The sequence below is a fragment of the Henckelia pumila genome, chromosome 4 (assembly GCF_033568475.1).
Source record: "Henckelia pumila isolate YLH828 chromosome 4, ASM3356847v2, whole genome shotgun sequence".
Taxonomy (NCBI): Eukaryota; Viridiplantae; Streptophyta; class Magnoliopsida; order Lamiales; family Gesneriaceae; genus Henckelia; species Henckelia pumila.
Genome location: NC_133123.1, coordinates 187,189,440 through 187,215,744, shown reverse-complemented (window position 1 = coordinate 187,215,744; position 26,305 = coordinate 187,189,440). Strand labels below are relative to the sequence as shown.

Here is a 26,305-nt window from a genome sequence, read left to right as displayed (position 1 = left end):
TCTTCCGATTCCTCTCCGTCCTATTTCCGACTCTTTCAGTCTAATCCGCGGTTAGAAAAGATGCAATAGACTGAATCACATGATGTGAACGTGCGATCTGGGTGACGCGGGCCACTTCGGTGGGTCCCAGCGCGCCCTATGGGAAAAATGCCCCCAAAGACAATCTACGGGTTTGAATTGGAACTTCTCCATCTCTTAGACCGAGATACGCGCTGTAGGTATCGAGAAGAGCTTCGCGTGAGCAGGCTGAAGCTCCCGTAACTCTCAGCAGATCAAAAGTTATGTCCGTTTGAAACTGCAGCTCCTATTCCTTCGATCCGCAATTCGAGAGACAAAAAAATAAAGAATTCATTCACTTTTGGGTGCGATCATACTAGCACTAATGCACCGGATCCCATAAGAACTCCGAAGTTATGCGTGCTTGGGCAATAGCAGTACTAGGATGGGTGACCCCTTGGGAAGTCCACGTGTTGCACCCCTTTTTTTATTAGTTTCTTTTTTTCTTACTCGTACATCTTGTTCTTACGATTCCTCTCCGTTCTATTTCCGACTCTTTCAGTCCAATCCGCGGATAGAAAAGATGCAATAGACTTAATAACACGACGTGAACGTGCGATCTGGGTGACGCGGGCCGCTTTGGTAGGTACCAGCGCACCCTACGGGATAAACGCCCCGCAAGACCATCTTCGGGTTGTAATTTGAGCATCTCCGTCTCTTAAACCAAGATACTTGCGGTAGGTATCGAGAGGAGCTTCGTGTGAGCAGGCTGAAGCTCCCGTAACTCTTAGCCGATCGAAAGTTATGTCCGTTCGAAACTGCAGCTCTTGTTCCTCCGATCCGCAATTCGAGAGACAAAACAATAAAGAATTCATTCACTGTTAGGTGCGATCATAGCAGCACTAATGCACTGGATCCCATCAGAACTCCGAAGTTATGCGTGCTTGGATAAGAGCAGTACTAGGATGGGTGACCCCCTGGGAAGTCCTCGTGTTGCACCCCTTTTTTTATTAGTTTTTTTTTCTTACTCGTACGTCCTGTTCTTCCGATTCCTCTCCGTCCTATTTCCGACTCTTTCAGTCCAATCCGCGGATTGAAAAGATGCAAAAGACTGAATCACACGACGTGAACGTGTGATCTGGGTGACGCGGGCCACTTCGGTGGGTCCCAGCGCGCCCTAAGGGAAAAATGCCCCCAAAGACCATCTCCGGGTTTGAATTTGAGCTTCTCCGTCTCTTAGACCGAGATACGCGTTGTGGGATTCGAGAAGAGCTTCACGTGAGCAGGCTGAAGCTCCCGTAACTCTCAGCAGATCGAAAGTTATGTCCGTTTAAAACTGCAGCTCCTGTTCCTCCGATCCGCAATTCGAGAGACAAAACAATAAAGAATTCATTCACTTTTGGGTGAGATCATACCAACACTAATGCACCGGATCCCATCAGAACTCCGAAGTTAAGCGTGCTCAGGCAAGAGCAGTACTAGGATGTGTGACCCCCTCGAAAGTCCTCATGTTGCACCCTTTTTTCATTATTTTTTTTTTCTTACTCGTACTTCTTGTTTTTTCGATTCCTCGCCGTCCTATTTCCGACTCTTTTAGTCCAATCCGTGGATAGAAAAGATGCAATTAGACTTAATCACACGACGTGAACGTTCGATCTGGGTGACGCAGGCCGCTTCGGTGGGTCCCAGCGCACCCTACGCGAAAAATGCCCCAAAAGACCATCTCCGGGTTGTAATTTGAGCGTCTCCATCTCTTAGACCAAGATACTTGCTGTAGGTATCGAGAGGAGCTTCGCGTGAGCAGGCTGAAGCTCCCGTAACTCTTAGCCGATCGAAAGTTATGTCTGTTTGAACTTTAGCTCGTGTTTCTCCGATCCGCAATTCGAGAGACAAAACAATAAAGAATTCATTCACTGTAGGGTGCGATCATACCAGCACTAATGCACCGTATCACATCAGAACTCCGAATTTAAGTGTGCTTGGGATAGAGTAGTACTAGGATGGGTGACCCCCTCGGAAGTCCTCGTATTGCACTCTTTTTTTCTTTAATTTCTTTTTTTTCTTACTCGTACTTCTTGTTCTTTCGATTCCTTGCCGTCCTATTTCCGACTCTTTCAGTCCAATCCGCAGATAGAAAAGATGCAATAGATTGAATCATACAATGTGAACGTGGGATCTGGGTGACGCGGGCCGCTTCGGTGGGTCCCAGCGCGACATACGGGAAAAATGCCCCGAAAGAGCATATCCATTTTGGAATTTGAGCATCTCCGTCTCTTTAACCGAGATACGCACTATAGGTATCGAGTGGAGCTTCGCGTGAGCAGGCTGAAGCTCCAGTAACTCTCAGCCGATCGAAAGTTATGTCCGTTTGAAACTGCAGCTCCTTTTTCTTCAATCCGCAATTCGAGAGACAACAAAATAAAGAATTCATTCACTGTTGGATGCGATCATACTAGCACTAATGCACCGGATCCCATCAGAACTTCGAAGTTATGCGTGCTTGGGCAATAGCAGTACTAGGATGGGTGACCCCTTGGGAAGTTCTCGTGTTGCACCCCTTTTTTTATTAGTTTCTTTTTTTCTTACTCGTACATCTTGTTCTTACGATTCCTCTAAGTTCTATTTCCGACTCTTTCAGTCCAATCCGCGGATAGAAAAGATGCAATAGACTTAATCACACGACGTGAACGTGCGATCTGGGTGACGCGGGCCGCTTCAATAGGTCCCAGCGCGCCTTACGGGAAAAACGCCCCGCAAGACCATCTCCGAGTTGTAATTTGAGCATCTCCGTCTCTTAGACCGAGATACTTGCTGTAGGTATCAAGAGGAGCTTCGTGTGAGCAGGCTGAAGCTCCCGTAACTCTTAGCCGATCAAAAGTTATGTCCGTTTGAAATTGCAGCTCCTGTTCCTCCGATCCGCAATTCGAGAGACAAAACAATAAAGAATTCATTCACTGTTTGGTGCGATCATACCAGTACTAATGCACCGGATCCCACCAGAACTCTGAAGTTAAGCGTGCTTGGGCGAGAGCAGTACTAGGATGGGTGACCCCCTGGAAAGTCCTCGTGTTGCACCCCTTTTTCATTAATTTCTTTTTTTCTTACTCATACTTCTTGTATTTCCGATTCCTCGCCGTCCTATTTCCAACTCTTTCAGTCCAATCCGCGGATAGAAAACATGCTATAGACTTAATCACATGACGTGAATGTGCGATCTGGGTGATGCGGGCCGCTTCGGTGGGTTCCAGCACGCCCTACGGGAAAAACGCCCCGAAAGACCATCTCCGGGTTGAAATTTGGGTGTCTCCGTCTCTTAGAACAAGATACTTGCTATAGGTATCGAGTGGAGCTTCGTGTGAGCAGGCTGAAGCTCCTGTAACTCTTAACTGATCGAAAGTTATGTCCGTTTGAAACTGCAGCTCCTGTTCCTCTGATCCGCAATTTGAGAGACAAAACAATAATGAATTCATTCATTGTTTGTTGCGATCATACCAGTACTAATGCACCAGATCCTATCAGAACCCTGGAGTTAAGCGTGCTTGGGCGAGAGCAGTACTAGGATGGGTGACCCCCTGGGAAGTCCTTGTGTTGCACCTCTTTTTTCATTATTTTCTTTTTTTCTTACTCGTACTTCTTGTTCTTTCGATTCCTCGCCGTCCTATTTTCGACTCTTTCAGTCCCATCCACGGATAGAAAAGATGCAATAGACTGAATCATTCGATGTGAACGTGCGATCTGGGTGACGCGGGCCGCTTCGGTGGGTCCCAGTGCAACATACGGGAAAAATGCCCCATAAGACCATCTCCGTTTTGGAATTTGAGCGTCTCCGTCTCTTTAACCGAGATACGCACTATAGGTATCGAGTGTAGCTTCGCGTGAGCAGGCTGAAGCTCCAGTAACTCTTAGCCAATCGAAAGTTATGTCCGTTTGAAACTGCAGCTCCTGTTCCTCCGATCCGCAATTCGAGAGACAAAAAAATAAAGAATTCATTCACTATTGGGTGCGATCATAGCAGCACTAATGCACTGGATCCCATCAGAACTTTGATGTTATGCGTGATTGGGTAAGAGCAGTACTAGGATGGGTGACCCTTGGAAGTCCTCGTGTTGCACCCCTTTTTTTATTAGTTTTTTTTTTCTTACTCGTACATCCTGTTCTTCCGATTCCTCTCCGTCCTATTTCCGACTCTTTCAGTCCAATTCGCGGATTGAAAAGATGCAATAGACTGAATCACATGACGTGAACGTGCGATCTGGGTGACGCGGGCCACTTCGGTGGGTCCCAGTGCGCCCTACGGGAATAATGCCCCCAAAGACCATCTCCGGGTTTGAATTTGAGCTTCTCCGTCTCTTTGACCGAGATACGCGCTGTGGGTATCAAGAAGAGCTTCACGTGAGCAGGCTGAAGCTCCCGTAACTCTCAGCAGATCGAAAGTTATGTCCGTTTAAAACTGCAGCTCCTGTTCCTCCGATCCGCAATTCGAGAGACAAAACAATAAAGAATTCATTCACTTTTGGTTGAGATCATACCAAAACTAATGCACCGGATCCCATCAGAACTCCGAAGTTAAGCGTGCTCGGACAAGAGCAGTACTAGGATGTGTGACCCCCTGGGAAGTCCTCATGTTGCACCCTTTTTTCATTATTTTTTTTTCTTACTCGTACTTCTTGTTTTTCCGATTCCTCGCCGTCCTATTTCCGACTCTTTCAGTCCAATCCGCGGATAGAAAAGATGCAATTAGACTTAATCACACGACGTGAACGTGCGATCTAGGTGACGCAGGTCGCTTCGGTGGGTCCCAGCGCACCCTATGGGAAAAATGCCCCAAAAGACCATCTCCGGGTTGTAATTTGAGCGTCTCCATCTCTTAGACCGAGATACTTGCTGTAGGTATCGAGAGGAGTTTCGCGTGAGGAGGCTGAAGCTCCCGTAACTCTTAGCCGATTGAAAGTTATGTCTGTTTGAACTGCAGCTCCTGTTCCACCGATCCGCAATTCGAGAGACAAAACAATAAAGAATTCATTCACTGCAGGGTGCGATCATACCAGCACTAATGCACCGTATCTCATCAGAACTCTGAAGTTAAGGGTGCTTGGGCGAGAGCAGTAATAGGATGGGTGACCCCCTCGGAAGTTCTCGTGTTGCACTCCTTTTTTCATTAATTTATTTTTTTTCTTACTCGTACTTCTTGTTCTTTCGATTCCTTGCCGTCCTATTTCCGACTCTTTCAGTCCAATCCGCGGATAGAAAAGATGCAATAGATTCAATCATACGATGTGAACATGCGATCTGGGTGACGCGGGCCGCTTCGGTGGGTCCCAGCGCGACATACGGGAAAAATGCCCTGAAAGAGCATCTCCATTTTGGAATTTGAACGTCTCCATCTTTTTAACCGAGATACGCACTATAGGTATCGAGTGGAGCTTCGCGTGAGCAGGCTGAAGCTCCAGTAAATCTCAGCCGATCGAAAGTTATGTCCGTTTGAAACTGCAGCTCCTGTTCCTCCGATCCGCAATTCGAGAGACAAAAAAATAAAGAATTCATTCACTGTTGGGTGCGATCATACCCGGGAAGTCCTCGTGTTGCACTCCTTTTTTTATTAGTTTCTTTTTTTCTTACTCGTACTACATCATGTTCTTCTGATTCCTCTCCGTCCTATTTCCGACTCTTTCAGTCCAATCCGCGGATAGAAAAGATGCAATAGACTGAATCACATGATGTGAATGTGCAATCTGGGTGACGCGGGCCACTTCGGTGGGTCCCAGCGCGCCCTACGGGAAAAATGCCCCCAAAGACAAACTCTGGGTTTGAATTTGAGCTTCTCCATCTCTTAGACCGAGATACGCGCTGTAGGTATCGAGAAGAATTCATTCACTTTTGGGTGCGATCATACCAGCTGCAGCTCCTGTTCCTCCGATCCGCAATTTGAGAGACAAAACAATAAAGAATTCATTCAATTTTGGGTGCGATCATACCAGCACTAATGCACCGGATCCCATCAGAACTCTGAAGGTAGGCGTGCTTGGGCGAGAGCAGTACTAGGATGGGTGACCCCTGTGAAGTCCTCGTGTTGCACCCCTTTTCATTAATTTCTTTTTTTCTTACTCGTACTTCTTGTTTTTCCGATTCCTCACCGTCCTATTTCAGACTCTTTCAGTCCAATCCGCGGATAGAAAAGATGCAATAGACTTTGTAGTAGCCCGTACCCTAATTGAGTAATTAAAGGATTAATGCTAATTAATTGAATTGGGTATTGGACGGATCGGAAGCTCCGAAGGCACGATCGGAAGCTCCGAACAGGATCGGAAGCTCCGATGAGCGATCGAAGGCACCGATGTTATTACGTCAGGCATGACGTGTGGTTGGATCGGAAGCTCCGATCAGGACCGGAGGCTCCGATCACCCCTATCCGGAGTGAACAAGTGATATTTTGACACGTGGCAGATCAGGATCTTCGGAAGCTCCGATGGCAGGATCGGACGTTCCGATCGAGGTTCGGACGTTCCGATCAAGGATCGGAAGTTCCGATCGTTGTCTATAAATAGAAGGCCGAGCCTTCACTTTCATTTGCCAATTCCGAGTTCTCCTTTCTTTTCTAGTTTTTTTGGAGCTGTTCTAGTCTTCCTAGGCTTGGTCCGGAGGTCGGCGAGGCATTCGGTAGTCGTAGCGGAGTTGTGCCCAAGTTCTGGAGGCATCGACATCAAAGGGCTAACGACGGACGAAGGTATAGCTTTTGCTTCCTATAAATATTTAGGAGTATGCAATAGCTTAGTTAAGGCTTTTAGAGCACTTTAATGATAGTAGTATCATTTGGCAGTGTAGAGCAGACTATAGGCATGGACCTAGAGTTGGTAGAGCTTGCACTGTATTGAGGTACAAAAGTACTGTTCAAGATATCCTGACTGAGTATGCATGTATTATGTGACTGCATGATTTATATGACATGATATTATGCTGCATTCATTTGCATCTTGCTGTATCTCTTTCGAGATGTCTGTTAGTAGGGTTGTACCCTATCCTGTTAGTGGATGGACTTCCATCGATTTGGGTCCGGCGTATCCACGGTTATCTCGGTATGGGAGCCACCTCCTGAAGCGACGGCACAGCGTGCTACATACCAGGGCCCGGTCTGTCTCTGTTATCTGATCCTTGACCTCGAGTCTATAGGGAGTTCACTTTGCATGCATGTATACTCATACTCTCGCACTGAGCGTTTTATGCTCACGTCTCGTACTCTGTATTTTCTGGTCACCCTATTCCATGGGGCAGGTTTGCGATTGGACGAGGAGGGTGGATCCAGGAGGGGCTAGTCAGTGGTTGGCCAGCTGGAGCTTCGCTTAGGTTTTATTACTGTTGTTTTGGGTTTATACAGCTATTTGATTTGGTTGTATATTATTGGATAAATTACAGATTCTTTTACTTGGGGTTGTAAACTATTTTATGGTTTCCGCAGTTTTATTCTGATATCTGTTTAATCAAGTTAATTGCATGCCTAAGTTCTGTTTAGTAGGTGATCCAGGTAAGGGTCACTACATTTATGGTATCAGAGCATGCAAAAGATTTTTGGGATTTAGTCTCATCTTGAGGTATTTTTGTTGATGTCAAATCGTGACGACCAGAGTTCTCATGGCAGTGTTGGTGGGCGTTGGGGTGATGCCGACTGGGAGCCTCGTCGAGAACGGCGTCATCGTCACCATGACGACGAGCGTTTCATTGTGCGTCGATTCATAGCTATGGGTCCTAAGCCCTTAGTTGGAGGTGAGTCTCCGGAGGATGCGGAGAACTGGTTAAACCGCATGGAGACGACTTTTCAGACTTTCCAATGCACCGATGAGCAGAAGGTGGAGACCCTTGGCTATCTTCTGGATGGGCGTGCGCGCAGGTGGTGGAGGTTTACTTCTGCACCTTTTGTTGCGGCGAGAGGAGTGGCCACCTGGGCCGAGTTCCGCACAGCTTTCCAAAAGCGGTATTTTCCTCCTGCACTCCGTCAGTCGAAGGCGGGCGAGCTACTGAGTCTGCGACAGGGAGCCATGTCTATTGATGAGTATCAACAGAGGTTCTTTGATCTGCTATCCTATTGCCCCGAGATTTCCGATAGCTCAGAGATGAAGTATAATCTGTTCCTTCAGGGCCTTAACCCTGAGATCCATGACCGTGTGGCGGTTGGCGACGACATGTCCTACGAGGGTTTGGTGAGCCGTTGTCATCAGGCGGAGGATAGCATTCGGCGGAACAGGTCTTTCTCTCAGTCGAGACCTGCTAGTTCTTTGGGTCCCCGTGCCCAAACTTTCAAGAAGTCTGGATCTTCTTCTTCCTCGGGTTCTGGAGGTGTTGTCCGTTACGGTAAGAAGGACAAGTGTGATCACTATGGGAAGAACCATCCATCCGACAAGTGTCGTAGAGCTTCTGGAGCTTGTTTCCGTTGTGGAGAGACTGGTCACATCCGGAGGGATTGTCCACTGTCTGGGGGAGGTGGTTCTGGTTCTGGTTCACGATCGGGTTCTCAGGCCACCGTTCAGCAGAGGTCGCAGGGACAGTCTGCTGGGAGTTCTCATTTGAGGTCACGAGCTTCTGGCCAGGTGTTTGCCCTGAGACATGATCAAGCAGTGGAGGAGAATGAGAAAGTCATCGCAGGTACATTTCTGCTTTATGGTATACCTGCTCTTGTACTTATTGACACTGGTGCATCTCATTCCTTCATTTCTGCACGTTTTGTTAAGAGGCATAAGTTACCATGCATTGCACTAGACGTAGTGATGTCTGTTTCCACTCCGACGGGCCAATCTGCTTTGGCTAAGCGTCTAGTGATGGGTTGCCCTTTAGAGTTCGAAGGGAACATTCTGTTAGAAAATCTCATGGTCCTGGCGATGGACAACTTTGATTGCATTCTGGGAATAGATATGTTGACTACCTATCGAGCTTCAGTGGACTGCTATCAGAGATTAGTACGCTTTCATCCGGAGGGGAGTGAGAGCTGGTTTTTCTATGGTGAGGGAGCGCGACCCCCGATGCCTTTGGTATCAGCTTTGAGAGCCTGTCGAGCTCTAGAGTCTGGCGGGGAAGGCTACCTTATCTATGCAGTTGATTTGTCCGCTGAGAGTATTGGGATAGAGAGCATTCCTGTTGTGGATGAATTTCCAGATGTGTTTCCTAATGAGATTCCGGGTTTTCCTTCTGCTAGGGAAGTCGAGTTTGGCATAAAGTTGATGTCGGGTACTTCGCCTATTTCTAGAGCACCATATCGTCTGGCTCCGTCAGAGATGCGTGAGTTGAAGAATCAGCTACAGGATCTTTTAGACAAGGGGTACATTCGTCCTAGTGTGTCTCCTTGGGGAGCTCCTGTTCTCTTCGTGAAGAAGAAGGATGGGTCGATGCGGCTGTGCATTGACTATCGGCAGCTGAATCGAGTCACTGTGAAGAACAAGTATCCGTTGTCTCGTATTGATGACTTGTTCGATCAGCTGCAGGGCACGTCAGTTTACTCCAAGATTGATTTGAGATCTGGGTATCATCAGTTGAGAGTCCGTGATCAGGACGTAGCCAAGACTGCATTCCGTACTCGCTATGGGCATTACGAGTTCCTAGTAATGCCATTTGGTTTGACTAATGCGCCGGCTATATTCATGGATTTGATGAACCGCATCTTCAGGGAGTATTTGGACATGTTTGTCGTGGTCTTCATTGACGACATCTTGGTGTATTCGCGTAATACGGAAGAGCATGTTTCTCACTTGCGGTTGGTACTGCAGACTCTTCGAGATGAGCAGTTGTACGCCAAGCTGAGCAAGTGTGAGTTCTGGATGGATAGAGTGGTCTTTCTTGGCCATATCATATCCAGGGAAGGGATTTCTGTTGATCCAAGCAAGATTGAAGCGGTACTTAATTGGTCACGTCCGACGACAGTTGCTGAGATCCGTAGTTTTCTGGGTCTAGCAGGTTATTATCGTCGCTTCATTCTGAACTTCTCTCAGTTAGCTCGACCATTGACGCAGCTTACCCGCAAGGGTGTGGATTTCGAGTGGTCCTCCAAGTACGAGGAGAATTTCCGTGAGCTTCGACGTCGGTTGACTTCTGCGCCGGTGTTGGCATTACCGTCAGGATCTGGAGGGTATGTAGTTTACACAGATTCTTCTCTTCAGGGGTTAGGTTGTGTCCTGACTCAGAATGGACATGTGATCGCATACGCTTCTAGACAGCTGAAGCTTCACGAGGACAACTATCCAGTCCATGATTTGGAGTTAGCAGCCATTGTGTTCGCTTTGAAGATCTGGCGTCATTATCTGTATGGCAAGAAATTTGAGATCTTTACCGACCATAAGAGTCTCAAGTATTTGTTCACTCAGGCGGAGTTGAACATGAGGCAGAGACGTTGGATGGATTTGCTTAAGGATTATGATTGCGAGATTAAGTACCATCCGGGAGCTGCTAATCTCACCGCTGATGCTTTGAGTCGCAAGGTACGATTATCCGCACTTCAGACTTGTTCGATGTCTAGTGCGATCAGTGACTGTTGTACTTCAGGTTATACCTTCAAGCATAAGAAAGGAATGCAGAGTATCCAGATGTTTGCGATATTATCTGAGCCAGCCGCTTGTATTCGCGGATCCGAGATGCTAAGATGTCTGATTCGAAGACCCAGCATTTAGCTCGTCTAGCTAACGAGGGTAGCTCGTCTGGATTTCATTATCAGTCAGATGGTTTTCTGTGTTTGTCTGGTAGGCTTGTGATTCCGCAGGATGAAGAGTTGCGAGAGGAGATTTTGTCTCAGGCACATCGCACTAAGTTGAGTATTCATCCTGGGAGCAACAAGATGTACAAGGATCTACGTACTCGTTTCTGGTGGAAGGGAATGAAACGCAGTGTTTATCAGTTTGTTTCGAGATGTTTGGTGTGTCAACAGGTCAAGGCAGAGCACCGACGACCTGGAGGATTGCTTCACAGTCTGCCTATTCTTGAATGGAAATGGGAGTTTATCACAATGGACTTTGTGACACATTTGCCGGTATCCCCGAGGAACTGTGATGCTATCTGGGTTGTGGTGGACCGACTCACCAAGTCAGCGCATTTCATTGCCTATAGCTTAGAGCGCACTATCCGTACGTTAGAGGATATGCTTAGAGCGTGCGTCATGGATTTTGGTTCAGCCTGGCAGGATCATTTGCCGTTGATCGAGTTCGCTTACAACAACAGCTATCACACTAGTATTGGGATGGCACCTTTTGAGGCGTTGTATGGGCGACGTTGTCGTACTCCACTCTTCTGGGAAGAAGTGGGGGAGAGACAGGCTGAGGGACCGGAGTTTATCCAGCAGGCGATAGATATTGTTGATCAAATCAAGAAATGGATTAAGACTGCACAGGATCGTCAGGCCAGCTATGCTAATATCAAGCGTAGGCCCTTGCAGTTCGAGGTCGGGGAGAAAGTGTTTTTGAGAGTGTCACCTTTCCGCAAGATTCTCAGATTTGGCCTTAAGGGCAAGTTGTCTCCCAGATTTATCGGTCCGTTTGAGATCTTGGAGAGCATTGGCGATTTGGCTTATCGACTAGCTTTGCCACCGCATCTATCCAGTATTCACGACGTGTTCCACGTATCTCTGTTGCAACGGTATGTGGCGGATGAATCTCATATTTTGCAGCGGTCTGAGGTTCAGGTAGACAAGGATTTGACTTATGTTGAAAAACCTCTTCGTATCCTGGATTATAAGGATAAGGTTTTACGGAACAAAGTCATTCCTTTGGTTTTAGTTCAGTGGCAGCGCCGAGGCACTGAGGAAGCTACTTGGGAGCTTGAGGATAGGATGCGTAAAGACCATCCTGAGTTGTTTTGATTCCATTCTTTAAGATGTATTCAGTTGCAAACTCTGTAAACGTTTGATTTGAATAAAGAATGTTTCTGATTTCTGTTTTTGCATTCGGTACTTAAGATCTGTTTTCGAGGACGAAATATCTTAAGTGGGGGAGAATGTAGTAGCCCGTACCCTAATTGAGTAATTAAAGGATTAATGCTAATTAATTGAATTGGGTATTGGACAGATCGAAAACTCCGAAGGCACGATCGAAAGCTCCGAACAGGATCGGAAGCTCCGATGAGCGATCGGAGGCACCGATGTTATTACGTCAGGCATGACGTGTGGTTGGATCGGAAGCTCCGATCAGGACCGGAGGCTTCGATCACCCCTATCCGGAGTCAACAAGTGATATTTTGACACGTGGCAGATCAGGATCTTCGGAAGCTCCGATGGCAGGATCGGACGTTCCGATCGAGGTTCGGACGTTCCGATCAAGGATCGGAAGTTCCGATCGTTGTCTATAAATAGAAGGCCGAGCCTTCACTTTCATTTGCCAATTCCGAGTTCTCCTTTCTTTTCTAGTCCTTTTGGAGCTGTTCTAGTCTTCCTAGGCTTGGTCCGGAGGTCGGCGAGGCATTCGGTAGTCGTAGCGGAGTTGTGCCCAAGTTCTGGAGGCATCGACATCAAAGGGCTAACGACGGATGAAGGTATAGCTTTTGCTTCCTATAAATATTTAGGAGTATGCAATAGCTTAGTTAAGGCTTTTAGAGCACTTTAATGATAGTAGTATCATTTGGCAGTGTAGAGCAGACTATAGGCGTGGACCTAGAGTTGGTACAGCTTGCACTGTATTGAGGTACGAAAGTACTGTTCGAGATATCCTGACTGAGTATGCATGTATTATGTGACTGCATGATTTATATGACATGATATTATGCTGCTTTCATTTGCATCTTGCTGTATCTCTTTCGAGATGTCTGTTAGTAGGGTTGTCTGTTAGTGGATGGACTTCCATCGATTTGGGTCCGGCGTATCCACGGTTATCTCGGTATGGGAGCCACCTCCTGAAGCGACGGCACAGCGTGCTACATACCAGGGCCCGATCTGTCTCTGTTATCTGATCCTTGACCTCGAGTCTATAGGGAGTTCACTTTGCATGCATGTATACTCATACTCTCGCACTGAGCGTTTTATGCTCACGTCTCGTACTCTGTATTTTCTGGACACCCTATTCCATGGGGCAGGTTTGCGATTGGACGAGGAGGGTAGATCCAGGAGGGGCTAGTCAGTGGTTGGCCAGCTGGAGCTTCGCTTAGGTTTTATTACTGTTGTTTTGGGTTTATACAGCTATTCGATTTGGTTGTATATTATTGGATAAATTACAGATTCCTTTACTTGGGGTTGTACACTACTTTATGGTTTCCGCAGTTTTATTCTGATATCTATTTAATCAAGTTAATTGCATGCCTAAGTTCTGTTTAGTAGGTGATCCAGGTAAGGGTCACTACAGACTTAATCACACGACGTGAAAGTGCGATCTGGGTGACGCGGGCCGCTTCGGTGGGTCCCAGGGCGCCCTACGGGAAAAACGCCCCAAAAGACCATCTCCGGGTTGTAATTTGAGCGTCTCCGTCTCTTAGACCGAGATACTTGCTGTAGGTATCAAGAGGAGCTTCGTGTGAGCAGGCTGAAACTCTCGTAACTCTTAGCCGATCGAAAGTTATGTCTGTTTGAAACTGCAGCTCCTATTCCTCCGATTCGCAATTCAAGAGACAAAACAATAAAGAATTCATCACTGTTATGTGCGATCATACCAGCACTAATGCATCGGATCCCTTCAGAACTTTGAAATTAAGCGTGCTTGGGCAAGAGAAGTACTAGGATGGGTGACCCCCTGGGAAGTCCTCGTGTATACCCCTTTTTTCATTAATTTATTTTTTTCTTACTCGTATTTCTTGTTCTTTCGATTCCTCGATGTCCTATTTCCGACTCTTTCAGTCCAATCTGCGGATAGAAAAGATGCAATAGACTGAATAATTCGATGTGAACGTGCGATCTGGGTGACGCGGGCCGCTTCAGTGGGTCCCAGCGCAACATACAGGAAAAATGCCCCGAAAGACCATCTCCATTTTGGAATTTGAGCGTCTCCATCTCTTTAACCAAGATACGCACTATAGGTATCGAGTGGAGCTTCGCGTGAGCAGGCTGAAGCTCCAGTAACTCTCAGCCGATCGAAAGTTATGTCCGTTTTAAACTGCAGCTCCTGTTCCTCCGATCCGCAATTCGAGAGACAAAAAAATAAAGAATTCATTCACTGTTGGGTGCGATCTTAGCAGCACTAATGCACCGGATCCCATCAGAACTCCGAAGTTATGCGATCTTGGGTAAGAGCAGTACTAGGATGGGTGACCCCCTGGGAAGTCGTCGTGTTGCACCCTTTTTTTATTAGTTTCTTTTTTTCTTACTCGTACACCCTGTTCTTCCGATTCCTTTCCATCCTATTTTTGACTCTTTCAGTCCAATCCACGGATTGAAAAGATGCAATAGACTAAATCACATGACGTGAATGTGCGATCTGTGTGACGCGGGCCACTTCGATGAGTCCCAACACACCCTACGGGAAAAATACCACTAAAGACCATCTCCGGGTTTGAATTTGAGCTTCTCCATCTCTTAGACCGAGATACGCGCTGTGGGTATCGGGAAGAGCTTCACGTGAGCAGGCTGAAGCTCCCGTAACTCTCTTCAGATCGAAAGTTATGTTCGTTTGAAACTGCAGCTCCTGTTCCTCCGATTCGCAATTCGAGAGACATAACAATAAAGAATTCATTCACTGTTGGGTGCGATTATACCAGCACTAATGCACCGGATCCCATTAGAACTCCGAAGTTAAGCGTGTTTGGGCTAGAGCAGTACTAGGATGGGTGACCCCCTGGGAAGTCCTCGTGTTGCACTCCTTTTTTCATTAATTTCTTTTTTTTCTTATTCGTACTTCTTGTTCTTTCGATTCCTCGCCGTCCTATTTCCAACTCTTTCAGTCCAATCCGCGGATAGAAAAGATGCAATAGACTGAATCATACGATGTGAATGTGCGATCTGGGTGATGCGGGCCGCTTGGATGGGTCCCAGCGCGACATACGGGAAAAATGCCCCAAAAGAGCATCTACGTTTTGGAATTTGAGTGTCTCCATCTCTTTAACCGAGATACGCACTATAGGTATCGAGTGGAGCTTCGCGTGAACATGCTGAAGCTCCAGTAACTCTCAGCCGATCGAAAGTTATGTCCGTTTGAAACTGCAGCTCCTGTTCCTCTGATCCGTAATTCGAGAGACAAAAAAATAAAGAATTCATTCACTGTTGGGTGCGATCATACCAGAACTAATGCACCGGATCCCATCAAAACTTCGAATTTATGCGTGCTTGGGAACAGCAGCACTAGAATGGGTGACCCCCCGGGAAGTCCTCGTGTTGCACCCTTTTTTTTATTAGTTTCTTTTTTTCTTACTCGTACATCTTGTTCTTCCGATTCATCTCCGTCCTATTTCCGACTCTTTCAGTCCAATCCGCGGATAGAAAAGATGCCATATACTGAATCACACGACGTGAATGTGCGATCTGGTTGACGCGGGCCACTTCGGTGGGTCCCAGCGCGCCCTATGGGAAAAATGCCCCCAAAGACAATATCCGGGTTTGAATTTGAGCTTCTCCATATCTTAGACCGAGATAGGCGCTGTAGGTATCGAGAAGAGCTTCGCGTGAGCAGGCTGAATCTCCCGTTACTCTCAGCAGATCGAAAGTTATGTCCGTTTGAAACTGCAGCTCCTGTTCCTCTGATCCGCATTTCGAGAGACAAAATAATAAAGAATTCATTCACTATTGGGTGCGATCATACTAGCACTAATGCACCGGATCTCGTCAGAACTCTAAAGTTAAGCGTGCTTGCGCGAGAGCAGTACTAGGATGGGTGACCCCCTGGAGAGTCCTCGTGTTGCACCCCTTTTTCATTAATTTCTTTTTTTCTTAATCGTACTTCTTATTTTTCCGATTCCTCGCCGTCCTATTTCCGACTCTTTCAGTCCAATCCGTGGACTAAAAGATGCAATAGACTTAATCAAACGACGTGAACGTGCGATCTGGGTGATGCGGGCCGCTTCGGTGGGTCCCAGCGTGCCCTACGGGAAAAACGCCCCAAAATACCTTCTTCGGGTTGTAATTTGAGCGTCTCCATCTTTTAGACCAAGATAATTGTTGTAGGTATCGAGAGGAGATTCGTGTGAAACAATAAAGAATTCATTCACTGTTGGGTGCGATCATACCAGCACTAATGCACCGGATCCCATCAGAACTCCGAAGTTAAGCGTGCTTGGGCGAGAGCAGTACTAGGATGGGTGACCCCATGGGAATCTCGTGTTGCACCCCTTTTTTCAATAATTTTTTTTTTCTTACTCGTACTTCTTGTTCTTTCGATTCCTCGCCGTCCTATTTCCGACTCTTGCAGTCCAATCCGCGGATAGAAAAGATTCAATAAACTGAATCATACGATGTGAACATGCGATCTGGGTGATGCGGGCCGCTTCGGTGGGTCCCAGTGCGAAATACAGGAAAAATGCCCCGAAACACCATCTCCGTTTTGGAATTTCAGCATCTTCGTCTCTTTAACCGAGATACGCACTATAGGTATCAAGTGGAGCTTCGCGTGAGCAGGCTAAAGCTCCAGTAACTCTCAGCCGATCGAAAGTTATGTCCGTTTGAAACTGCAGCTCCAGTTCCACCGATCCGCAATTCGAGAGACAAAAAAATAAAGAATTCATTCATTATTGGGTGCGATCATACCAGCACTAATGCACCGGATCCCATGAGAACTCCGAAGTTATGCGTGCTTGGGCAAGAGCAGTACTAGGATGGGTGACCCCCTGGGAAGTCCTTGTTTTGCACCCCTTTTTTTATTAGTTTCTTTTTTTCTTACTCGTACATCTTGTTCTTCCGATTCCTCTCCATCCTATTTCCGACTCTTTCAATCCAATCAGCAGATAGAAAAGATGCAATAGACTGAATCACACGACGTGAACGTGCGATCTGGGTGACGCGGGCCACTTTGGTGGGTCCCAGCGTGCCCTACGGGAAAAATTCCCCCAAAGACCATCTCCGGGTTTGAATTTGAGCATCTACATCTCTTAGACCGAGATACGCTGTGTAGGTATCGAGAAGAGCTTTGCGTGAGCAGGTTGAAACTCCCGTAACTCTCAGCAGATCGAAAGTTATGTCCGTTTGAAACTGCAGTTCCTGTTCCTCCGATCCTCAATTCGAGAGACAAAACAATAAAGAATTCATTCACTATTGGATGTGATCATACCAGCACTAATGCACCGGATCCCATCAGAACTACGAAGTTAAGAGCGCTAGGGCGAGAGCAGTACTAGGATGGGTGACCCCCTGGGAAGTCCTTTTGTTGCACCCCTATTTCATTAATTTCTTTTTTTCTTACTCGTACTTATTGTTTTTCTGATTCCTCGCCGTCATATTTCCGACTCTTTCAGTCCAATCCGCGGATAGAAAAGATGCAAGAGACTTAATCACACGACGTGAACGTGCGATCTGGGTGACGCGGGCCGCTTCGGTGGGTCCCAGCGCGCCCTACGGGAAATACGCCCCGAAAGACCCTCTTCGGGTTGTAATTTGAGCGTCTCTATCTCTTAGACCGAGATACTTGCTGTAGGTATCGATAGGAGCTTCGCGTGAGCAGGCTGAAGCTCCCGTAACTCTTAGCCGATCGAAAGTTATGTCTGTTTGAAACTGCAGCTCCTGTTCCTCCGATCCGCAATTCCAGAGACAAAACAATAAAGAATTCATTCACTGTTGGGTGCGATCATACCAGCATTAATGCACTGGATCCCATCAGAACTTTGAAGTTAAGCGTGCTTGGGCAAGAGCAGTACTAGGATTGGTGCCCCCGGGAAGTCCTCGTGTTGCACCCCTTTTTTCATTAATTGTTTTTCTTACTCGTACATCTTGTTCTTTCGATTCCTCGCCGTCCTATTTCCGACTCTTTCGGTCCAATCCGCGGATAGAAAAGATGCAATAGACTAAATCATACGATGTGAACGTGCGATCTGGGTGACGCGGGACGCTTCGGTGGGTCCCAGCGCGACATACAGGAAAAATGCCCCGAAAGACGATCTCCATTTTGGAATTTGAGTGTCTCCATCTCTTTAACCGAGATACGCAGTATAGGTATCGAGTGGAGCTTCGTGTGAGCAGACTGAAGCTCCAGTAACTCTCAGCCGATCGAAAGTTATGTCCGTTTCAAACTGCAGCTCCTGTTCCTCCGATCCGCAATTCGAGAGAAAAAAAAATAAAGAATTCATTCATTGTTGGGTGCAATCATACCAGCACTATGCGTGCTTGGGCAAGAGCAGTACTAGGATGGGTGACCCCTTGGGAAGTCCTCGTGTTGCACCTATTTTTTTATTAGTTTCTTTTTTTCTTACTCGTACATCTTGTTCTTCCGATTCCTCTCCGTCCTATTTCCGACTCTTTTAGTCCTATCCGCGGATAGAAAAAATGCAATAGACTGAATCACACAACGTGAACGTGCAATCTTGAACTTCTCCGTCTCTTAGACCGAGATACGCGCTGTAGGTATCGAGAAGAGCTTTGCGTGAGCAGGCTGAAGCTCCCGTAACTCTCAGTAGATCGAAAGTTATGTCCGTTTGAAACTGCAGCTCCTGTTCCTCCGATCCGCAATTCGAGATACAAAACAATAAAGAATTCATTCACTATTGGATGTGATCATACCAGCACTAATGCACCGGATCCCATCAGAACTACGAAGTTAAGAGCGCTAGGGCGAGAGCAGTACTAGGATGGGTGACCCCCTGGGAAGTCCTTTTGTTGCACCCCTATTTCATTAATTTCTTTTTTTCTTACTCGTACTTATTGTTTTTCTGATTCCTCGCCGTCATATTTCCGACTCTTTCAGTCTAATCCGCGGATAGAAAAGATGCAATAGACTTAATCACACGACGTGAACGTGCGATCTGGGTGACGCGGGCCACTTCGGTGGGTCCCAGCGTGCCCTACAGGAAATACGCCCCGAAAGACCCTCTCCGGGTTGTAATTTGAGCGTCTCTGTCTCTTAGACCGAGATACTTGCTGTAGGTATCGAGAGGAGCTTCGCGTGAGCAGGCTGAAGCTCCCGTAACTCTTAGCCGATCGAAAGTTATGTCTGTTTGAAACTGCAGCTCCTGTTCCTCCGATCCGCAATTCCAGAGACAAAACAATAAAGAATTCATTCACTGTTGGGTGCAATCATACCAGCATTAATGCACTGTATCCCATCAGAACTTTGAAGTTAAGCGTGCTTGGGCAAGAGCAGTACTAGGATTGGTGCCCCCTGGGAAGTCCTCGTGTTGCACCCCTTTTTTCATTATTTTTTTTTCTTACTCGTACATCTTGTTCTTTCGATTCCTCGCCGTCCTATTTCCGACTCTTTCAGTCCAATCCGCGGATAGAAAAGATGCAATAGACTAAATCATACGATGTGAACGTGCGATCTGGGTGATGCAGGCCGCTTTGGTGGGTCCCAGCGCGACATACAGGAAAAATGCCCCGAAAGACGATCTCCATTTTGGAATTTGAGTGTCTCCATCTCTTTAACCGAGATACGCAGTATAGGTATCGAGTGGAGCTTCGCATGAGCAGACTGAAGCTCCAGTAACTCTCAGGCGATCGAAAGTTATGTCCGTTTGAAACTGCAGCTCCTGTTCCTCCGATCCGCAATTCGAGAGACAAAAAAATAAATAATTCATTCATTGTTGGGTGCAATCATACCAGCACTATGCGTGCTTGGGCAAGAGCAGTACTAGGATGGGTGACCCCTTGGGAAGTCCTCGTGTTGCACCTATTTTTTTATTAGTTTCTTTTTTTCTTACTCGTACATCTTGTTCTTCCGATTCCTCTCCGTCCTATTTCCGACTCTTTTAGTCCAATCCGCGGATAGAAAAAATGCAATAGACTGAATCACACGAGGTGAATGTGCGATCTTGAACTTCTCCGTCTCTTAGACCGAGATACGCGCTGTAGGTATCGAGAAGAGCTTTGCGTGAGCAGGCTGAAGCTCCCGTAACTCTCAGTAGATCGAAAGTTATGTCCGTTTGAAACTGCAGCTCCTGTTCCTCCGATCCGCAATTCGAGAGACAAAACAATAAAGAATTCATTCATTGTTGGGTGCGATCATACCAGCACTAATGCACTGGATCCCATCAGAACTCTGAAGTTAAGGGTGCTTGGGTGAGAGAAGTAATAGGATGGGTGACCCCCTAGGAAGTCCTTTTGTTGCACCCCTTTTTCATTAATTTCTTTTTTTCTTACTCGTACTTCTTGTTTTTCCGATTCCTCGCTGTCCTATTTTCGACTCTTTCAGTCCAATCCGCGGATATAAAAGATGCAATAGACTTAATCACACGACATGAACGTGCGATCTGGGTGACTCGGGCCGCTTTGGTGGGTCCCAGCGCGCCTTACGGGAAAAACGGCCGAAAGACCATCTCCAGGTTGTAATTTAAGCGTCTCCGTCTCTTAGACCGAGATACTTGCTGTAGGTATCGAGAGGAGCTTCGCGTGAACAGGCTGAAGCTCCCGTAACTCTTAGCCGATCGAAAGTTATGTCCGTTTGAAACTGCAGCTCCTGTTCCTCCGATCCGCAATTCGAGAGACAAAACAATAAAGAATTCATTCACTGTTGGGTGCGATCATACCAGCACTACTGCACCGGATCCCATCAGAACTCCGAAGTTAAGCATGCTTGGGCAAGAGCTGTACTAGGATGTGTGACCCCCTAGGAAGTCCTCGTGTTGCACCCATTTTTTCATTAATTTCTTTTTATCTTACTCGTACTTCTTGTTCTTTCGATTCCTCTCCGTCCTGTTTTCGAATCTTTCAGTCCAATCCGCGGATAGAAAAGATGCAATAGACTGAATCATACGATGTGAACGTGCGATTTGGGGGACGCGGGCCGCTTCGGTGGGTCCCAGCGCGACATACGGGAAAAATGCCCCGAAAGACCATCTCCGTTTTGGAATTTGAGCATCTCCATCTCTTTAACCGATATACGCACTATAATTATCGAGTGGAGCTTCGCGTGAGCAGGCTGAAGCTCCAATAACTCTCAGCCGATCGAAAGTTATGTCCGTTTGAAACTGCAGCTCTTGTTCCTCTGATCCGCAATTCGAGAGACAAAAAAGTAAAGAATTCATTCACTGTTGGGTGCGACCATACCAGCACTAATGCACCGGATCCCATCAGAACTCCGAAGTTATGCGTGCTTGGGCAAGAGCAGTACTAGGATTGGTGACCCCCTGGGAAGTCCTCGTGTTGCACCCCTTTTTTTTATTAGTTTCTTTTTTTCTTACTCGTACATCTTGTTCGTCCGACTCCTCTCCGTTCTATTTCCAACTCTTTCAGTCCAATCCGCGGATAGAAAAGATGCAATAGACTGAATCACACGACGTGAAAGTGCGATCTGGGTGACGTGGGCAACTTCGATGGGTCCCAGCGCGCCCTAAGGGAAAAATGCCCCCAAAGACCATCTCCGGGTTTGAATTTGAGCTTCTTCGTCTCTTAGACCGAGATACGCGCTGTAGGTATCGGGAAGAGCTTCGCGTGAGCAGGATGAAGCTCCCGTAACTCTCATCAGATTAAAAGTTATGTCCGTTTGAAACTGCAGCTCCTGTTCCTCCGATCCGCAATTCGAGAGACAAAACAATAAAGAATTCATTCATTGTTGGGTGCGATCATACTAGCACTAATGCCCCAGATCCCATCAGAACTCCAAAGTTAAGCGTTCTTGGGCGAGAGCAGTACTAGGAGGATGGGTGACCCCCTGAGAAGTCCTCGTGTTGCACCCCTTTTTCATTAATTTCTTTTTTTCTTACTCGTACTTCTTGTTTTTCCGATTCCTCGCCATCCTATTTTCGACTCTTTCAGTCCAATCCACGGATAGAAAAGATGCAATAGACTTAATCACACGACGGAACGTGCGATCTGGGTGACGCAGGCCGCTTCGATGGGTCCCAGCACACCATGCGGGAAAAATGCCACGAAAGGCCAACTCCGGGTTGTAATTTGAGCGTCTCCGTCTCTTAGACCCAGATACTTGCTGTAGGTATCGAGAGGAGCTTCGCGTGAGCTGGCTGAAGCTCCCGTAACTCTTAGCCGATCGAAAGTTATGTTCGTTTGAAACTGGAGCTCCTGTTCCTCCGATCCGCAATTCGAGAGAGAAAACAATAAAGAATTCAATCACTGTTGGGTGCGATCATACCAGCACTAACGCACCGGATCCCATCAGAACTCCGAAGTTAAGCGTGCTTTGGCAAGAGAAGTACTAGGGTGGGTGACCCCTGAGAAGTCCTCGTGTTGCACCCCTTTTTCATTAATTTCTTTTTTTCTTACTCGTACTTCTTGTTCTTTCGATTCCTCGCCGTCCTATTTACAAATTTTTGAGTCCAATCCGGGGATAGAAAAGATGCAACAGACTGAAACACACAACGTAAATGTGCGATCTGGGTGACGCGGGCCGTTTCGGTGGGTCCCAGCACGCCCTACGGGAAAAATGCCCCAAAATACCATCTTCGAGTTGGAATTTGAGCGTCTCCGTCTCTTGGACCGAGATGCGCACTGTAGGTATCGAGAGGAGCTTCCCATGAGCAGGCTGAAGCTTCCGTTACTCTCAGCCGATCGAAATTTATGTCCGTTTGAAACTACAGCTCCTGTTCCTCCAATCCGCAATTCGAGAAACAAAACAACAAAGAATTCATTCATTGTTGGATGCGATCTTACCAGCACTAATTCACCGGATCCCATCAGAACTCCAGAGCTAAGCGTGCTTGGGCGAGAGCAGTACTAGGATGGGTGACCCCCTGGAAAGTCCTCGTGTTTCACCCCTTTTTCATTAATTTCTTTTTTTATTACTCGTACTTCTTGTATTTCCGATTCCTCGCCGTCCTATTTCCAACTCTTTCAGTCAAATCCGCGGATAGAAAATATGCAATAGACTTAATCACATGACGTGAATGTGCGATCTGGGTGATGCGGGCCGCTTCGGTGGGTTCCAGCAAGAGAAGTACTAGGGTGGGTGACCCCTGAGAAGTCCTCGTGTTGCACCCCTTTTTCATTAATTTCTTTTTTCTTACTCGTACTTCTTGTTCTTTTGATTCCTCGTCGTCCTATTTTCGAATCTTTGAGTCCAATCCACGGATATAAAATATGCAATAGACTGTGACACAAGACGTGAACGTGTGATATGGGTGACGCGGGCCGCTTCGATGGGTCCTAGCGCGCCCTATGGGAAAAAAGCCCGAAAGACCATCTTCGGGTTGGAATTTGAGCTTCGTCGTCTCTTTGACCGAGATGCGCAGAGGCTTCGCATGAGCAGGCTGAAGCTCGCGCAACTCTCAGCCGATAGAAAGTTATGTTCGTTTGAAAGTACAGCGCCTGTTCCTCCGATCCACAATTCGAGAGACAAAGCAATAAAGAATTCATTCATTGTTGGGTGCGATCATACTAACATCAATGTACCGGATAACATCAGAACTTCGAAGTTAAGCGTGCTTGAGCGAGAACAGTACTAGGATGGGTGACCTCCTGGGAAGTTTCTCGTGTTGCACCTGTTTTTCATTAATTTCTTTTTTTCTTACTCGTACTTCTTGTTCTTCCGATTCCTTGTCGTCCAATTTCCCACTCTTTCAGTCCAATCCGAGGATAGAAAAGATGCAATAGACTAAATCACACTACGTGAAAGTACGATCTGGGTGACGCGGGCTGCTTCGGTGGTTCCCAACTCGCCCTACGGGAAAAATGCCCCAAAATACCACCTTCAGGTTGGAATTTGTGCGTCTGCATCTCTTAGACCGAGATGCGCGCTGTAGGTATCGAGAGAAGCTTCGCGTGAGCAGGCTGAAACTCCCGTAACTCTCAGCCGAGAGAAAGTTATGTCCGTTTGAAACTGCAGCTCCTGTTCCTCCGATCAGGAATTCAAGAGACAAAAAAATAAAGAATTCATTCACTGTCGGGTGCGATCAATCCAGCAATAATAAACCAGATCCCATCGGAACTCTGAAGTTAAGCGTGCTTGTGCGAACTCCGAAGTTAAGCGTGCTTGTGCGAAAGCAGTACTAGGATGGGTGACCCCTTGGGTATCCTTGTGTTGCAACCCTATTTCATTAATTTTTTTTTCTTACTCGTACTTCTTGTTCTTCCGATTCCTCGCCGTCCTATTTCCAACTCTTTCAGTCCAATCCGCGGATATAAAAGATGCAATAGACTAAATCACACGACGTGAACGTGCGATCTGGATGATGCGGGCCACTTCGGTGAGTCCCAGCGCGGCCTACGAGAAAAAATCCCGGAAAGACCATCTTTGGTTTGGAATTTGAGGTTCTACGTCTCTTGGACGAAGATGCGCGCAGTAGGTATCGAGAGGAGCTTCAAGTGAGCAGGCTGAAGCTCCCGTAACTCTCAATCGATCGAAATTTATGTCCGTTTGAAACTGCAGCTCCTGTTCCTCCGATTCGCAATTCGAGAAACAAAAAAATAAAGAATTCATTCACTGTTGGTGCGATCATACTAGCACTAATGCACGAGATCCCATCAGAACTCCAGAGTTAAGCGTGCTTGGGCGAGAGCAGTACTAGAATGGGTGACCCCCTGGGAAGTCCTCGTGTCGCACCTCTTTTTCAATAATTTTTTTTCTTATGCGTAATTCTTGTTCTTTCGATTCCTCGCCGTCCTATTTCCAACTCTTTGAGTCCAATCCGCGGATTGAAAATATGCAATAGACTGAAACACACGACGTGAATGTGAGATCTGTGTGACGCGGGCTGCTTTGGTGGGTCCCAGCGCGCCCTATGGGAAAAACGCACCGAAAAAACATATCCGGGTTGGAATTTGAGTGTCTTCTTCTCGTAGAACGAGATGCGCGGTGTAGGTATCAAGAGAGGCTTCGCGTGAGAAGGATGAAGCTCCCATAACTCTCATCCGATCGAAAGTTATGTCCGTTTGAAAGTGCAGCACCAGTTCCTCCGATCCGCAATTCGAGAGACAAAACAATAAAGAATTCATTTACTGTTAGGTGCGATCATACCAGCACTAATGTACTAGGATGGCTGACCCCTTGGGAAGTCCTCGTGTTGCACCCCTTTTTCATTAATTTCTTTTTTTCTTACTCGTAATTCTTGTTCTTCCGATTCCTCGCCGTCCTATTTCCAACTCTTTCAGTCCAATCCGCGGATATATAATATGAAATTGACTGAATCACACGACGTGAACGTGCGATCTGGGGTGACGCGGGCTGCTTCGGTGGGTCCCAGCGCACCCTACAAGAAAAACGCCACGAAAGACCATCTCCGGGTTGGAATTTGAGCGTCTCCATCTCTTAGAGCGAGATACTTGCTGTACATATCGAGAGGAGCTTCGCGTAAGCAGGCTGAAGCTCCCGTAACTCTCAGCCGATCGAAAGTTATGTCCGTTTGAAACTGCAGCTCCTGTTCCTCCGATACGCAATTCGAGAGACAAAACAATAAAGAAGTTATTCACTGTTTGGTGCGATCATACCAGCACTAATGCACTGGATCCCATTAGAACTCAGAAGTTAAGCGTTCTTGCGCAAGAGCAGTACTAGGATGGGTGACCCCCTGGGAAGTCCTCGTGTTGCACCACTTTTTCATTAATTTCTTTTTTTCTTACTCGTACTTCTTGTTCTTTCGATTCCTCGCCGTCCTATTTCCGACTCTTTGAGTCCAATCCGCGGATAGAAAAGATGCAATAGACTGAAACACACGATGTGAACGTGCGATCTGGGTGACGCCGGCCGCTTTGGTGGGTCCCAGCGCGCCCTACGGGAAAAACGGCCGAAAGACCATCTCCGGGTTGGAATTTGAGCGTCTCCGTCTCGTAGACCGAGATGCACGTGGTAGTTATAGAGAGGAGCTTCGCATGAGTAGGCTGAAGCTCCCGTAACTCTCAGCCGATCAAAAGTTATGTCCGTTTGAAAGGGCAACGCGTGTTCCTCCGATTTGCAATTCGAGAGACAACAATAAAGAATTCATTCACTGTTGGGTGCTATCATACCAACACTAATGCACTAGATCCCATCTGAACTTCGGAGTTAAGCGTGCTTGGGCGAGAGCAGTACTAGGATGGGTGACCCTCTTGGAAGTCCTCGAGAGCAGTACTAGGATGGGCAACGCGTGTTCCTCCGATTTGCAATTCTTTCAATTCCTCTCCGTCCTATTTCCAACTCATTGAGTCCAATCCGCGGATAGAAAAGATGCAATAGACTGAAACACATGGCGTGAACGTGCGATCTGGGTGACGCGGGCTGCTTTGGTGGGTCCCAGCGTGCCCTACGGGAAAAACGCCCCAAAAGGCCATCTCCGGGTTGGAATTTGAGCATCTCCGTCTCTTAGACCGAGATGCGCGCTGTAGGTATAGAGAGGAGCTTCGCGTGAGGAGGCTGAAAGCTCC

General features: G+C 47.1%; 21 non-coding genes and 12 pseudogenes across 21 annotated transcripts; all 33 read left to right on the top strand.

Moving 5' to 3' along the window:
• Window positions 1–360: 360 nt before the first annotated feature.
• Window positions 361–479, top strand: LOC140868717 (5S ribosomal RNA). The gene has a single exon (XR_012146121.1). It is a non-coding gene; the product is annotated as a 5S ribosomal RNA (ribosomal RNA).
• A 401-nt stretch (window positions 480–880) lies between these two features.
• LOC140869182 (5S ribosomal RNA) lies at window positions 881–999 on the top strand. Its single transcript, XR_012146570.1, has one exon. It is a non-coding gene; the product is annotated as a 5S ribosomal RNA (ribosomal RNA).
• A 399-nt stretch (window positions 1,000–1,398) lies between these two features.
• LOC140869747 (5S ribosomal RNA) lies at window positions 1,399–1,517 on the top strand (annotated as a pseudogene).
• A 398-nt stretch (window positions 1,518–1,915) lies between these two features.
• LOC140869483 (5S ribosomal RNA) lies at window positions 1,916–2,034 on the top strand (annotated as a pseudogene).
• Window positions 2,035–2,436: 402 nt separating this feature from the next.
• LOC140869081 (5S ribosomal RNA) lies at window positions 2,437–2,555 on the top strand. Its single transcript, XR_012146473.1, has one exon. It is a non-coding gene; the product is annotated as a 5S ribosomal RNA (ribosomal RNA).
• Window positions 2,556–2,956: 401 nt separating this feature from the next.
• LOC140868163 (5S ribosomal RNA) lies at window positions 2,957–3,075 on the top strand. The gene has a single exon (XR_012145592.1). It is a non-coding gene; the product is annotated as a 5S ribosomal RNA (ribosomal RNA).
• A 400-nt stretch (window positions 3,076–3,475) lies between these two features.
• Window positions 3,476–3,594, top strand: LOC140868999 (5S ribosomal RNA). The gene has a single exon (XR_012146393.1). It is a non-coding gene; the product is annotated as a 5S ribosomal RNA (ribosomal RNA).
• A 401-nt stretch (window positions 3,595–3,995) lies between these two features.
• On the top strand, window positions 3,996–4,112 carry LOC140869800 (5S ribosomal RNA; annotated as a pseudogene).
• A 400-nt stretch (window positions 4,113–4,512) lies between these two features.
• Window positions 4,513–4,631, top strand: LOC140869696 (5S ribosomal RNA; annotated as a pseudogene).
• Window positions 4,632–5,028: 397 nt separating this feature from the next.
• LOC140868804 (5S ribosomal RNA) lies at window positions 5,029–5,147 on the top strand. The gene has a single exon (XR_012146205.1). It is a non-coding gene; the product is annotated as a 5S ribosomal RNA (ribosomal RNA).
• An 811-nt stretch (window positions 5,148–5,958) lies between these two features.
• Window positions 5,959–6,076, top strand: LOC140868608 (5S ribosomal RNA). Its single transcript, XR_012146017.1, has one exon. It is a non-coding gene; the product is annotated as a 5S ribosomal RNA (ribosomal RNA).
• A 7,509-nt stretch (window positions 6,077–13,585) lies between these two features.
• On the top strand, window positions 13,586–13,705 carry LOC140869727 (5S ribosomal RNA; annotated as a pseudogene).
• Window positions 13,706–14,104: 399 nt separating this feature from the next.
• LOC140869659 (5S ribosomal RNA) lies at window positions 14,105–14,223 on the top strand (annotated as a pseudogene).
• Window positions 14,224–14,623: 400 nt separating this feature from the next.
• On the top strand, window positions 14,624–14,742 carry LOC140870392 (5S ribosomal RNA). The gene has a single exon (XR_012147356.1). It is a non-coding gene; the product is annotated as a 5S ribosomal RNA (ribosomal RNA).
• Window positions 14,743–15,144: 402 nt separating this feature from the next.
• On the top strand, window positions 15,145–15,262 carry LOC140869817 (5S ribosomal RNA; annotated as a pseudogene).
• A 401-nt stretch (window positions 15,263–15,663) lies between these two features.
• LOC140869300 (5S ribosomal RNA) lies at window positions 15,664–15,782 on the top strand. Its single transcript, XR_012146679.1, has one exon. It is a non-coding gene; the product is annotated as a 5S ribosomal RNA (ribosomal RNA).
• Window positions 15,783–16,087: 305 nt separating this feature from the next.
• On the top strand, window positions 16,088–16,204 carry LOC140868796 (5S ribosomal RNA). Its single transcript, XR_012146197.1, has one exon. It is a non-coding gene; the product is annotated as a 5S ribosomal RNA (ribosomal RNA).
• A 400-nt stretch (window positions 16,205–16,604) lies between these two features.
• On the top strand, window positions 16,605–16,723 carry LOC140870451 (5S ribosomal RNA). The gene has a single exon (XR_012147412.1). It is a non-coding gene; the product is annotated as a 5S ribosomal RNA (ribosomal RNA).
• Window positions 16,724–17,124: 401 nt separating this feature from the next.
• LOC140868947 (5S ribosomal RNA) lies at window positions 17,125–17,243 on the top strand. The gene has a single exon (XR_012146343.1). It is a non-coding gene; the product is annotated as a 5S ribosomal RNA (ribosomal RNA).
• Window positions 17,244–17,643: 400 nt separating this feature from the next.
• On the top strand, window positions 17,644–17,760 carry LOC140869481 (5S ribosomal RNA; annotated as a pseudogene).
• An 806-nt stretch (window positions 17,761–18,566) lies between these two features.
• Window positions 18,567–18,685, top strand: LOC140868946 (5S ribosomal RNA). Its single transcript, XR_012146342.1, has one exon. It is a non-coding gene; the product is annotated as a 5S ribosomal RNA (ribosomal RNA).
• A 400-nt stretch (window positions 18,686–19,085) lies between these two features.
• On the top strand, window positions 19,086–19,203 carry LOC140869461 (5S ribosomal RNA; annotated as a pseudogene).
• An 806-nt stretch (window positions 19,204–20,009) lies between these two features.
• LOC140868673 (5S ribosomal RNA) lies at window positions 20,010–20,128 on the top strand. Its single transcript, XR_012146079.1, has one exon. It is a non-coding gene; the product is annotated as a 5S ribosomal RNA (ribosomal RNA).
• Window positions 20,129–20,527: 399 nt separating this feature from the next.
• Window positions 20,528–20,646, top strand: LOC140868918 (5S ribosomal RNA). The gene has a single exon (XR_012146316.1). It is a non-coding gene; the product is annotated as a 5S ribosomal RNA (ribosomal RNA).
• A 401-nt stretch (window positions 20,647–21,047) lies between these two features.
• On the top strand, window positions 21,048–21,166 carry LOC140868020 (5S ribosomal RNA). Its single transcript, XR_012145457.1, has one exon. It is a non-coding gene; the product is annotated as a 5S ribosomal RNA (ribosomal RNA).
• Window positions 21,167–21,568: 402 nt separating this feature from the next.
• On the top strand, window positions 21,569–21,690 carry LOC140869278 (5S ribosomal RNA). Its single transcript, XR_012146660.1, has one exon. It is a non-coding gene; the product is annotated as a 5S ribosomal RNA (ribosomal RNA).
• A 399-nt stretch (window positions 21,691–22,089) lies between these two features.
• LOC140868190 (5S ribosomal RNA) lies at window positions 22,090–22,207 on the top strand. Its single transcript, XR_012145616.1, has one exon. It is a non-coding gene; the product is annotated as a 5S ribosomal RNA (ribosomal RNA).
• Window positions 22,208–22,607: 400 nt separating this feature from the next.
• Window positions 22,608–22,726, top strand: LOC140869197 (5S ribosomal RNA). The gene has a single exon (XR_012146584.1). It is a non-coding gene; the product is annotated as a 5S ribosomal RNA (ribosomal RNA).
• A 605-nt stretch (window positions 22,727–23,331) lies between these two features.
• On the top strand, window positions 23,332–23,451 carry LOC140869762 (5S ribosomal RNA; annotated as a pseudogene).
• A 400-nt stretch (window positions 23,452–23,851) lies between these two features.
• Window positions 23,852–23,996, top strand: LOC140869811 (5S ribosomal RNA; annotated as a pseudogene).
• Window positions 23,997–24,393: 397 nt separating this feature from the next.
• Window positions 24,394–24,512, top strand: LOC140868430 (5S ribosomal RNA). The gene has a single exon (XR_012145849.1). It is a non-coding gene; the product is annotated as a 5S ribosomal RNA (ribosomal RNA).
• An 867-nt stretch (window positions 24,513–25,379) lies between these two features.
• Window positions 25,380–25,498, top strand: LOC140869018 (5S ribosomal RNA). Its single transcript, XR_012146411.1, has one exon. It is a non-coding gene; the product is annotated as a 5S ribosomal RNA (ribosomal RNA).
• Window positions 25,499–25,895: 397 nt separating this feature from the next.
• On the top strand, window positions 25,896–26,013 carry LOC140869778 (5S ribosomal RNA; annotated as a pseudogene).
• Window positions 26,014–26,305: the final 292 nt, after the last annotated feature.